Raw genomic sequence first — 13,471 nt, forward strand, 5'->3', positions numbered from 1 at the left:
ATTTCTCCTATCTGTGTAAAGTGTTGGCTCAGCACTCAATACTTGCAAGGTCTTGGGGACCAGGAGTTTAATGTCTTGGGCAAGGTTATTTATTGTTTTCAACAGGTATTTATTGTTATTTGCTGTTTTCAAGCAACTTCAAGATCATTTGTGGAAGAGAAAGAATTCAAAAAAGGGCTGGTCGTGGGTTGTGAATAAGGTAGAGCCTTTTTGCACCACCTTAGAGAGAGCGTTTCTCCTCCTCCAGCAGAGCACCCCTCTCCTCCCAAGTCCCTGCCCACACAGCCCCCAGCTGAAGAATCCACAGAAGGTACGCACAACTACCAAGAACAAATGTTGACTTGGCTTCATAATTAGCAGTCAAAGTGCTGAGTTTTCTTTCACGTACCCAATATTTATGGATTACCTCCTCAAAGGGATATAGTTCCTAGATCTCTAGTTGCTCAGAGCCTAAGTGTGGGAGGCCAATTAGGAAATGAGCTAAAACACACTGACAGATGCCGGAGTAGAGTGTAAACAGGGTCCCTTGGGGGAACATGGAATGGGTCCCCAAACCTAGACTGGATAAGGGAGAGAGTTAGATGGGCTCAATGAAGAAAATGAGGCCTGAGGTTAGCCCTGGAGGATGACAGTGCCGTATTAGCCACTCAAAGCTCAACAGGGTACTCGAACAGAACAGTACTCAAAGGGAGGGTACCTGGGGCAAATAAGAAGCCGCAAAGGTGGTAAGAAGTCAAGAGCCAAATCACATGCTTTAGAGGAATTGCCCCATTTAATCCTCCCAACAACCTAAAGGATTAAGACAATTTTTACTGTTGAGAATATTGAAGCATTGAGGTTTTTTGTTCTTGTTTTTTTTTAATGGTAGCACTAAGGTTTATTAAGCTGTGCCTTAGTACAGGCGCTGGGGCTTGCCCACGATGCTCTTGATGTATAAAGCCCGGATGTTCTGCCAGTTCCTCTTGAGCAATGACACCAGGAAACTGACAGCTAAGTGGATGTTGTACACAAGCCCATTATCTGTCATCTTCACGTGGAAAACGGCCACTGCCAGACACAGCACCTTCTTCATCTTGAATTCGATTGTGGACTTCACTTCATCCACTTTTGGCCACCATGATCTCATTGTGGGTCAGCAACAAGGGAACTTGCCAGCCATATTCAGGCCCAGGCCCAGAATTCATGGGATCTGCTCGATCAGAGATTCTGAAGCCGAGAAGTATCATACCTCTTGGACAACTTCTTGACTAATTTTTTATTGTTGTTGAGTCTTCAGTGCCTCTGTGCTCACGTGGGAGATATCCACAGCTTTGGCCTCATCACAGTACTGCTGGTCCCCTAAGTCACACATGGAGAACTTGGGGCAGGGAGGAGACTTAAGCCTGATGGTGCCCAAGGACCGTTTGTCCTTCCGAGGGTCATAGTTCTTCAAGCTGATTTGCAGCTCCACAGTGTCTGAAAACTTCCAGTGCTTTCTGCTGGCTGCTGGGCAGGACTTCCCACCGCATTGCTTCGTACAGCCCATCCCAGGAGCTGTCGCAGCTCATGCTGCCATGCGCTGCAGTAACTGGAAAAGCTGAAGCATCGAGATTTTAAGTTATTTATTCATGATTATCCATTCAGTCAGCAGAGCAGCCAGGATTATCATCCCAGAGTCCATGGTCTTAATTACTAGGATGGTGGGTCACAGTCTACCAGCTAGCTCACTTGTTATCGTTGGGAAGTTAATAAAAAAATGAAACACGACAAAACCAATGCCCAGCCCCAGTCCAGGGTCTATAAATTGGTATCTGTGGAGGAAGAGTTTTCATGAAAATTAAACCCCTTCCCCTCAGGTGACTACAGTTTGCAGAGAAGGTTGCAAACAGAGATTCTGAGATTAAGAGAAGAAGTTTGCAAGCTGAGCCTATGCAATCAACCATTAGACCATTCAGCCTCTCAATGAGCACAGGGAATGACTAGAGGAGACATAAGCCAGGAGCAGAGCAGGGCCTGGGACTCAGGCCTTGCGACTCCCAGTGCCCCACTGCTCCCCATTATAAGGTGCTCCTGGAGCTGTCTCTAAGGGGCAAGAGCAGTATTGTGAGTTGTGGATGTTTCTTCAGGCACGCACTCAGCATGAATACAGGCTTCCAGTTTCGACTTGCCTGATCAGATTTATCAAGCAATAGGAGTCACTAATCATCCAAGGGACTTTAAGAATTCAGAACGTAAAGCAATTCATGTTACACAGATATTTAAACAGTGGTCATCCCACAGAGTGTTCTTGTTTCTTTATTTGTTGGAAAGAGTTAGTCTGATTATGTCTTCTTGGTTAAAACATGTGCATGGCTGCCCAGTGCCTTTAGAAGAAAGTCTAGATTCTTAGCAAGCCATCCATAGAGGAATCTTCCATGTCTGCTCTCCTCTGTAAACTCCAGCTGTATAAATCACTTGATCTCACAGGAAAGCCTCCAGGATTTTGTATGTGAAGAGAGGATTTACAAAGAGAAGTATGGGCAGTTTGCCCACCTGCATCCTGGATCCTCTTACCTTTTTACATCAGCTTATATGTCCCCTGTTCTAGGATACCCTGTAACAGGCTTTGCTACAGCCTTATAACTCCTAAAACCCACTTTGCCAGTCCAATGAAAGCAGAGTGTTTCGGCCAAGAGCCTAGGCTATAAAATCAGGCTGCCAAGCTTCAGTCAAGATTCTGCCACTTACTAACAGAGTAAACTTTGCAAGTTAATTAACCTCTTGATGCTTCTGTTTCTTCATCTGTAAAATGAAGATAAAAGTAGGGTTATTATGAGGAACAAATGAGTTAATGCATCCAAGTGTTAGAAAGTCAGTATAGTTCATAATAAGCACCCAACAAATGTTAGCTGTTATTACAATCATCCTTGTTGTTGTCACCATGAAATAAATATAGAAGCCACACACTAGTTTGCTTTTAAGCATATTTATTTTAGGTCAGTCATTATCAATAGGTGTATATCATCCTTTGAACATTCTGAAAAAGTGGGTGGCTTCAGCATCCTACCCAATCTGATTTAGATAAAGGACAGGAAATATTTATGTTGTTTGTTTCTCCCACATCCATCTTCAGAAAATGTGAATACAACCTCACTGAGCTGAAGGTCCCCTTCCTTGATGCCTCTCGGAAAGCTCTATCAACCACAGCTACTGAATAACTCTTCTCTGCCAATACCTATACTTGGCAATAAGCACAGAGAATTTGACATAGTCCCGACTACTTAGAAACCTGCAACTGAGTGGGAGAGACAGAGCAGAAACACCAGTGAACTCAAAGACAGGTCAACAGAAATGATCAGAACTGAAGCTCATGAAAATCATGTGCATTCTGTTGTTTATTTCATGATGTGTTCTGGAAATGTTAATAGTATGTTCAGGTCTTTTGTATTCTTATTGAACAAGTCTGCTTGCTTTATCAGTTACTGAGAAGAGTATTGAAATATCCTAATGAAATTGGGGATTTCTCCATTTCTTTTTTCCGTTCTGTCCAGTTTTCTTCATGTAGTTTGAAGCTATGTTGTCTTATGAATGCACATTTAGGACTATTAGGTCTACTTGGTAAACTGACCCTTGGTGTAAGTGTCCCTCTTTGTCCCTGGTAATAGTCCTTGGTCTGAAGTCTACTTTCTCTGATATTACTATAGCCATTCCAGCTTTCTTTTGATTGGTGTTTCCATGGTATACCTTTTTTGGATAATCCCTTTAACTTTTAACCTATCTATGTCCTTATATGTAAAATGGGCTCTTTAGAATAGCATATACTTGGCTCTTGTTTTTTATCCAATTTTATAATCTCTTAATCAATGCATTTAGGACATTAGCATTTAATGTAATTTTTAATATGGTTGGATTTAAGTCTACCATTTTCCCCTGTTTTTCCTCCCTGATTTTCTTTTTTTTTAAATTTAGATTCAATTAGCCAACATATAGTACATCATTCGTTTCAGATGTAGAGTTCAATAACTCATCAGCTGCATATAACACCCAGTGCTCATCACATCATGTGCCCTCCTTAATGCCCATCACCCAATTACTCCATCTCCCCACCCCCACTCACCTCCCCCCCAGCAACCCTGTTTGTTTCCTATAAGAGGTTTGTCTCCCTCTCTGATTTGTTCCCAGTTTTCCCTCCCTTCCCCTATGACCCTCTGTGCTGTTTCTTATATCCCACACATGAGTGAAACCATATCATTGTCTTTCTGATTGACTTATTTCGTTCATAACAGAATACCCTCCAGTTCTAACCATATCAGGGTAAATGATAAGTATTCATCCTTTATGATGGCTCAGTAATATTCCATTATATATACACCACATCTTCGTTATCCATTCATCTGTCGATGGACATCTCGGCTCTTTCCATAGTCTGGCTATTGTGAACATTGCTGCTATAAACATTTCCTCCCTGATTTTCTTCCCCAATTACCCATTTCCTGCCTTCTTTGGGGTTATTTGAAAAAAATATTTTAGGATTCCATTCATTTTAATTTACCTATTAACCTATGGCTATAGCTCTTGGGATTTTTTTTCCTCTAGGGTTGCAATATACATATCTAGTCTTTCACAGTGTACTCAGTGTTATTGTTTTACCACCTCCACTAAAATGCAGAAGCCTTACCATCAAATAGTTCCCTTAACTCTACCCCCATCATGTAGCAGTTGTATCTATTACTCTATATAAAATACTCTAACCAAGTTACAATTTTTACTTTAAACAGTCATGTATATTTTTAAGAGGAGAAAAACGATCTTTATCAAAAAACTTACTATTTCTGTTGCTCTTTCTTCATTTCTTAAGTTCCTAGTTTCCATTTGGTATCATTTCTATTCAGCCTAAAGAACCTCTTTTAGTACTCCATTTTAGCACAGATGTGACATTTCCCTCCTTCATTCCCAGAGGAAATTGTCACTGGATATATAATTTTGAGTAGGCAATTTCTTTCTTTAAGCACTTGAAAGATGTTGTTCTGTCTTCTGGCCTCCATGGTTTCTCCTGAGAAATCCGCAGATATTTGAATCATTGTTGTGCCACATTTAATGTGCTATTTTCTCTAGCTGTAGTCAAGAATTTTTATCTGTAATTTCCAGAACTTTATGATGTATCCAGAAGTGATTCTGAGTTTCTTGTATTTGGTATTCACCAAGCTTCTTGAATCTGTAAATGTATGTATCTCACCAAATTTGGGGGGTTTTCACCCAGTACTTCCACACAAATATTCCTCTCCTTCTCTCCTGAGACTCCAATGACATGAATACTAGACTTTTGATATTGTCCCACAAGGCTCTAAGGTTCTGCTCATATTTTCAATATTTTTTCCTCTCTGTGGCTCAGATGGAAATATTTCTATTCCTTTATCTTCAAGTTCATTATTCTTTCCTTTGTCATCTCCAGTCTGCTATAAAATTGTATAATGTCTTTTCTCAAACTATAATAGAGATAAACTAGAGATGAATAACAAAAAGCTATTTGGAAATCTCCATTTGGAAATTAAACAGCATACTTCTAAGCAACAAAAAGGCAACCAAGAGAGCACACTTTGAATGGAATCAAAATGAAGAAACAACATATCAAAATGTGCGAGATACAGGTAAAGCGGGTATTACAGAGAAATGTATTCATGTGTTAGAAAAGAGGAGTCTTAAATCAATTGAAGCTAACAACTAGGAAAGGGCAAATAAATTACACTTAAATAGAAAAAGAGGAAATAATAAAAAACTAGACAGAAATCAATAAATCCAATAAACATAAAGCATAAATCAATGCAATTGAAAACATAAGAACACTAGAGAAAATCAGAGGTTTAGCAAAATGTGGCCACAATACAGGCCCCCTGCTTGTTTTTGTTTAGGCTGTGACCTAACAATGGGACTAACACTGATTTTTTTTTGTGTGGTTGGAAAAACTTTTTAAAAAAGACTATTCTTTTATGGCATGTGAAAATGATCAAATGGTATTATTCCACGAATTCTATAAGGTATTACGGGAACACAGGCATGCTCATTTGTTTAGGTATTATTTGCTTTCATACCACAACAGCAAAGTTGTGTAGTTGTAAGAGAGACTGTATGTGCCACTCTCAGTTCTTTGTACTTTCCCTGCCTTTTCCAACTTCTACAGGCACCTGCATTCCTTGGTTCATGGTTAAATCACTCCAGTCTCTGCTTCTGTCATCCCATTGCTTCTCCTGACACTGATCTCCCGCGTTCCTCCTATAGGGACTGTTGTGATTACAGTGTGCCCACCTGGATAATCTTGCCATCCCAAGATCCATAACTCACATCTGCAAAGTCTCTTCTACCATGTAAATGCAGAATTAAAATCACAAGCTTCTGGACTGATATCAGTATTTAGTAGCACTTATTTGTTTAAAAGGTCATTTCCAGTGAGTGATAAAATGTATAAAACCTCATTACAGAGCAGCATAAACAGACAAACATTTGTAGTCAATTGTGATGACAGGGGAATACTAATCTTGAGGGTCAGTTAAGTGAAATGTTATCCCCCCAAAAAATTTCCATTCTTCTCATTAGTACATCTGTATTACAAAAAAAATGTACTCAATCATTATATTTTGGATTTTGTTAATAAAAATTCTGTGGATTTTGCTCTCTTGTTATACACAGACCTAAACAGTATTCTTGATTCTGCTGCTTGACTGGAAAAGCTGAAAATATTTACAATTTGGGTCTTCATAGAAAAAGACTGTGAACCCCTGGACAAAACCAATTAAACCCACAGAGTTCTTTGAAAAGATCAATGAAATTAAACTTCTTGCCAGACCGACAAAGAACAAAAGAGAAAAGTCATAAATTACCAAAATCAAGAATGAAAGAAGAGATATCACTATAGACTCAACAGACATTAGAAGAGTAATAAGGGAATGTTACAAGAAACTTTGCATTCATCAATTCAATATGGTAGATGAAATTATTTAATTCCTTAAAAGATACAAAATACAAAATATTGAGAGAAACCAAAATTAAAAACTTTTGCTCTGCAAAAGATGCTGGGTTTTTTTTATTATTATGATATTTTTTTATTATATTGTTAGTCACCATACAGTACATCCCTGGTTTTCAATGTAAAGTTCGATGATTCATTAGTTTATGCAAAAGATGCTGTTAAGAGCATGAAAGAGGGGTACCTGGGTGGCGCAGTCGGTTGGGCACCCAACTCTTGGTTTTGGCTCAGGTCATGATCTCAGGGTCGTGAGATCGAGCCCCTGTCAGGCTCCACGCTCAATGTGGAGTCTGCTTGAGATTCTCTCTCTCCCTCTTCCCTACCCTGAGTGCACTCTCTCTCTCTCAAAAAATAAATAAATCTTAAAAAAAAAAAAGAGCATGAAAAGACAAAGCTACAGGCAGAAGAGAAATATCTGCAAATCACATATTTAACAAAGGACTTCTATCCACAATATATAAATAACTCTCAAAAATCAACAAAGAAAACACAACCCAATTACCCAAATTAGAACTGAACAAAACATACAAACACACACTTCAGCACAGAAGATATAAGGATGGCAAATAAGCTAAAGAAATGCTGTATCTGCTGAGTAACATTAGTCTTTAGGGAAATGTAAATTAAAGTCACAATGAGATAGCAATACATACTTATTAGAACGGCTCAAATTAAAAATAAAATACAGACAATGCTAAGTGATGACAGAGATGTGGAGCAACTGGAACTCTCATACATCATTAGTAAAATGTAGGATGGTAGATATTCTGGAGAACAGCTGGGTAGTTTCTTACAATGTAAAATATACACTTTCCATAGGACCCAACATTCCCATTCCTGGTTATATACACCAGGGAAGTAAGCACAAAAGCCTGTACACAAATGTTTCTAGCAGCTTATTCATAACTGCCAAGAACTGGAAACAACCCAAATATCCTTCAATGGATGAATGGATAAACTATGGTATATCCATAAGTGTAGTACTAACCAGCAATAAAACAGATTAAGTATTGATGCATACAATGTCAAAGGCATTATGCTGAGTGAAAGAATCGAGCCTCAACAGTTTACATATGGGGAAAAAAAAGTTTACCTATGGTATGAGTTCATTTATATGACATTCTCAAAAAGACAAACCTATATAGGGTTATAGTGGTTGCTGGTAGTTACAGATGTGGTGAAGAGTGATTATAAAGGGAATACAGGAGGAAAGTTTTGGGGGCTGATGGGACTTCTCCACATCTGATGATGGTGGTGATTATACAAGTCCATACCTGCATTAAAATTAATAAAATTGTACCCCAAAAAGAAAGAAGTAGAAAATTTTACTATACAACCATTGTTTTTTTAAAAATCCATTTCCTCATCTGTAAAATAAGGGTAATAGGCTTGTTATGAGAAATAAGTTAGTATACATAAACTATTGGAAACACAGCCTCCAGTCATAACAGTCTACAAATATTTCCTATCATCATTTCTACCAATGTATTTCTTAGGAAATGTGGGTTTTTTTTTTTTTAATTGAAGTACAGTTGACACACAATGTTACTGAGTTTCAGGTGTACAACATAGTGATTCTTAGGAAATGTGTTTTATTTTTTTTATTTTTTTTTAAAGATTTTATTTATTTATTTGACAGAGATAGAGACAGCCAGCGAGAGAGGGAACACAAGCAGGGGGAGTGGGAGAGGAAGAAGCAGGCTCATAGCGAAGGAGCCTGATGTGGGGCTCGATCCCATAACTCCCATAACGCCGGGATCACACCCTGAGCCGAAAGCTGACGCTTAACCGCTGTGCCACCCAGGCGCCCCAGGAAATGTGTTTTAAATCATCAAAATAATTGCTCATCAACTTTTCAATACTCTGAAACAGCTGGTGGATTTGATAGCTCACCAATATTAATTGAGATTAAGGGGCGCCTGGGTGGCACAGCGGTTAAGCGTCTGCCTTCAGCTCAGGGAGTGATCCTGGCGTTCTGGGATCGAGCCCCACATCAGGCTCTTCCGCTATGAGCCTGCTTCTTCCTCTCCCACTCCCCCTGCTTGTGTTCCCTCTCTCGCTGGCTGTCTCTCTCTCTGTCGAATGAATGAATGAATGAATGAATGAATAAATAAATAAACAAATAAATAAATAAATAAAATCTTAAAAAAAAATATTAACTGAGATTAAGGAATATCTCCATGGGCTATTTCTATTCTGTTTTGCTACCTAACTCCAATTTCAGGAATTCTGCACTGCAAATGCTCGATGCCAGCTCTCTGCTGAGTAGCCATTCTAAACACAGATCCTTGCCAATCTTATACTGAGTACTGGACACACAGAGAAAAATATGACATGGTCCCAGAAACACAAGAACTTCAAGTGTATGGGAAGAGAGGGATAACATACAAAGAACAAGAAGCCATAGGTAAGTCACATTCCACATGGGAAAACAAAATTCATCACCATCCGTCTCCAAAATACAATACACTTGTGTCCTGTAGCCTTCTCAAGTAAGTACCATTCTCCAAGCTGCAAACAATAAAAACCTTAGGGTAGCTGCTAACATCTCCCTTTCTTGGTTTTGGATATAAAAAAAAATGTTTGATAATCAATTTTCGGCAATTATGACAACAAACCAAGCACTATCATACTGACTCAGTGTTGGGAATTTGCATTAAAATACTAAAACAAAAAGACCGGCAGGGGGTGTGGTTAGTACAAGACTGACAAATGGCACCAAGGGTTAGATGTGGATCATCGATGCTTCCACTGGGGTTCATCAGTTTACTTTTATTACATCTATGTTTATAAATTTCCACAGTAAAAGCTTAAGGGGGATTTTGTAAAACTTCAGTTAAAAAATCCAAGTATATATAGAGAGAGAGACAGACCAGGAAAATATTAAAACATTAATATCGTTAACTCTACAACCTGTGGTTATGGGCCGTTTTCTGTTTAGACTTTGTATATCTTCTAAATTCTCTACAACATGCAATCTATAATCATTTCTATAATCAGAATATGAACCATAAATTTCTTTCTAGGGTTGAGCCTATTTTAATTAAAGTATAGTTGACATATTAGTTTCAGGTATGATACAATGATTCGACAATTCTCTACATTATGCAGTGCTCCCCATAAGTATAGTTACCATCTGTCACCACACAAAATTAATACAGTATTCTTGACTCTATTCTGTACTTTTCATCCCTGTGACTTATTTATAACCGGAAGTTTGTACCTCTTAATGCCCTTCACCTATTTCACCCATTGCCCCCACCCCTCTCCCCTCTGGCAACCACCAGTTTGTTCTCTGTATTTATGAGTCTCTCTGTTTTGTTATTTTTGTTTCCTTTTGTTTTTTAGATTCCCCATATAGGGGAAATCATGGTATCTGTCTTTCTCAGACTTATTTCACTTTGAACTATAAATATTATTTCAGATAAAATACAATTAAATTGCAGATAACTGAAAATATCTTAAAAAAAACTGAAAATATCTCATTGACATAGCTTTCATGGCTTTCTACAAAAATCTAAAACATGACTTCTCAACCTGATACTAAACACGGTAAGAATTAAGGCAACAGACTGAAACCTGAATTTAAATCCCAGCTTAGCCTCTTACTAGCTGTGTGAACCTAGGATAAACAACTTATGCACTCTGTGCCTCCCTTTTCTCATCTACAACATGGGAATAACAGTATCCATGGGACCCCAGAGGGCTCTTGTTAGGATTGAATAGGTTAATTCATGTAAAACCCCTAGAATAATATTTAGCACTAAATGTTTAAATATAATCACTAAGAGACAGGAAGATGGCAGCAGAGTAGAAGTACCCTAGGCTTGCCTCATCCCACAAATACAACTAGGTAACTATCAAATCATTCAAATCATCTTAAATACCCAGAAATTGACCTGAAGACTGATAGAACAAACTCTACAACTAAACAAAGAGAAGAGGCTACGTCGAAGAAAGTAGGAAATGTGGAGATGTGGTTTAGGGGAGAAACAGATCCTGGCTGCTGTGGAGGGAAGGACGCCATGGTTGCAGAGAAGGGTGAGAGAGGGGAGCACACAGAGAAATGCACAAGAAGAACATTTCCCCGTTGCCATTGGCTTGGAAAGTGAGAGGGGCTGAATTTTCTGAGTTCTTACAATCAGCAGAGCTTAAAGCCTGGAGTTTTTTGGTGGGTTTGTTTGTTTGTTTTGTTTGCATTGCACTTTTTAATTGCACAGGTAGTTTTAAATAAATGGAGAAAGCAGCTTCCAAAAGTTACACTAGCAGGGAAATATTCCATCAAGCATTTACATAGTAAACTTCCATAGTTTTACAAAAAATTCCTGATCTTTCCTTGAACTGTACGTGAGGGAAATGAGCCCCCTCAGGTAGGTGTTCTCTCTGCTTGCAGAAACAAACTAAAGGACCTAAACTGGAGGCAAGCCTGGGATGCCAAGAAAAGGGTTAAGGAAATGATAAACGGCCATTCATAAATTCCATGTCTAAGACATTTATCCAGTGATCCTTACATAAGAATTTTAGGGCAAACTACTGCCCTTAAGATAAAAGTACAACCTCAAATGCTGTAATACCAGATTATAATAATATATGAGTACCTTGGATTTCTGGATGACAAAATATAATACTTGGGGTGACCTATAAGGTTGGAACAAATTCTTTAGAAGACTTCCCTAGGCCTGTGCACCCTCTACTTTGAAAGCCTGGAGTTTGAAAAGTCAGCAGGCTTGGCTGGGATAAAGCCCAGCAGCACTGTGCTGCTCTTGAAGAAAAGGCAGGTAAACAGCCCCGGGGGCATACAGTGTGGAAACAGTGATCTGAAGAGCACCTACGGCACACAGTAGGGAGATAATTTGCTCTTCTCAGAGTGTGTCCCTGAGAGGCAGCATTCATGGAGATACTTCTCTGGGAACAAAGGAGCTGGCTGGTGCCATTTACCTCCCTCACCTCTCAGCATAAACACAGAACCACCTGCGGGAAACAGTGCAATGCAGACACTGACTCCCTAATTTGCTTACACCAAGCCCCACCCCACTGTGCTCCAATAGAACTGCCTTTCTCATTCATGCTTACCTCAGTCCCAGCATGGCAGGCCCCTCCCCCAGAAGACCAACACAAAACCTGCCCACACCACATCTTCCAACCAGGGAGTTTTACAGGCCCTCAGTTCTGGTGGAGGTGATGAAAAGTCTCATTTCACAAGCAGATCACAGCACACCCAGATAAAACTTGCCACATTCAGGCCATGGACCAATCATTGCCCACAGCAGGCAAGGAGAGCATCTGCAGACAACTGGCCTGAAGGATAGAGCAACTAGAATGCAACAGCAGAGTGCATGCAGCACACACTGGAGACACTCCCTGAAGTGCCAAGCCCTGCAAGAAATATCAAAGAGGACTCTTTGAATGGAAAGGAGAGACCAAGTGCAGGCACGGCACAGAGCAAAGGAGCAACGGACAAGGGAGGAGTTAAGATGGCGGAGAAGTAGGGGACCCCTTTTTCAGCCGGTCCCCTGAGTCGAGCTGGATAGGTACCAGACCAGCCTAAATAACCACGGAATCAGCCTGAGACGCAGGATGATGCATCTGGATCTCTACAAATGAACATCTCCAGCGCTGAGTATTGAGGTACGAAGAGGGGAGCTGTAAACCGTGCACGGATATCGGAAGATAAAAGGAAGGGGGAGGGAGCCGCCGCGTTTGGGCGCCGGGAAGCGGCAGCCACCTGCATGGGGGAGCGGGCGGACTCACAGAGGGCACCCGCGAGAGAGCGGACTGAGACCGGTGAGCCGTGAACGCGCGCGCCACCAGGCATCTCCCGGAACACCGGAATCCCGGTGTGCTCACGGGATCCAGACTGAGACCGGGAGCTCCCGGAGCGCGCACGCAGGGCGGCTGGCGGCTGGCGGGCCACCTGCACGGGGGAGCGGGCGGACTCGCGGTCGGCACCCGCAAAACAGCAGACTGAGACCCTGAACCGGGTGCGCGCGCCACCAGGCTTCTCACGAAACTCCGGAATCGAGGTGTGCTCACCGGGCATAGACTGAGACCGGGAGACCCGGGAGCGCGCGGGGCGGCCGGTGGCTGGCGGCATTAGAAACACAAAGGACAGAGACGCGCCGGCCCTGGAAGTGAGGGCAGGGACGCCGGGTGTGGGGCGCACATCCCCGGACGCTGCAGGGTTGAGCAGCACCAACAGTAACAGAGTTAAAGTGGCCAGAACATCAGTGGAGAACGGGCCGCAATCCCTCTGTTCTGCGACAATGCAGCCTCTGCTGCTCTGACCCTCAGAAGAGGCATAGCCGGCCGTCAGGGAAAGCCGCCAGAGAACAAAAGCCTGGAAATACCGGCTCAGAGAGTGCCCATCCCCATCCTCCCTCGCAGGGGACACGGAGACTCTAACCAAACAGGGTTGCCTGAGTACCGGCGCGGCAGGCCCCTCCCCCAGAACACAGAAGGCAGGCTGAAAAATCAAGAAGCCCACAACCCGGG

General features: G+C 41.2%; 1 protein-coding gene and 1 pseudogene across 3 annotated transcripts in view; both read right to left on the bottom strand.

The window, feature by feature from the left end:
* ZNF112 (zinc finger protein 112) overlaps positions 1–13,471 on the bottom strand; it is a 49,656-nt gene that overhangs the window by 24,918 nt on the left and 11,267 nt on the right. The window contains exon 2 of one of the 3 annotated variants that reach the window (XM_057314439.1): positions 2,707–2,760. The exons of the other annotated variants lie outside the window; for them this stretch is intronic. The gene's annotated coding sequence lies outside the window, so the exon portion shown is untranslated. The remainder of the gene's footprint in view (positions 1–2,706; positions 2,761–13,471) is intronic. 3 annotated transcript variants of the gene reach the window in all.
* On the bottom strand, positions 754–2,692 carry LOC130544136 (60S ribosomal protein L10a-like; annotated as a pseudogene).

This window comes from Ursus arctos, unplaced genomic scaffold (genome assembly GCF_023065955.2).
Source record: "Ursus arctos isolate Adak ecotype North America unplaced genomic scaffold, UrsArc2.0 scaffold_19, whole genome shotgun sequence".
NCBI classification, from domain to species: Eukaryota; Metazoa; Chordata; class Mammalia; order Carnivora; family Ursidae; genus Ursus; species Ursus arctos.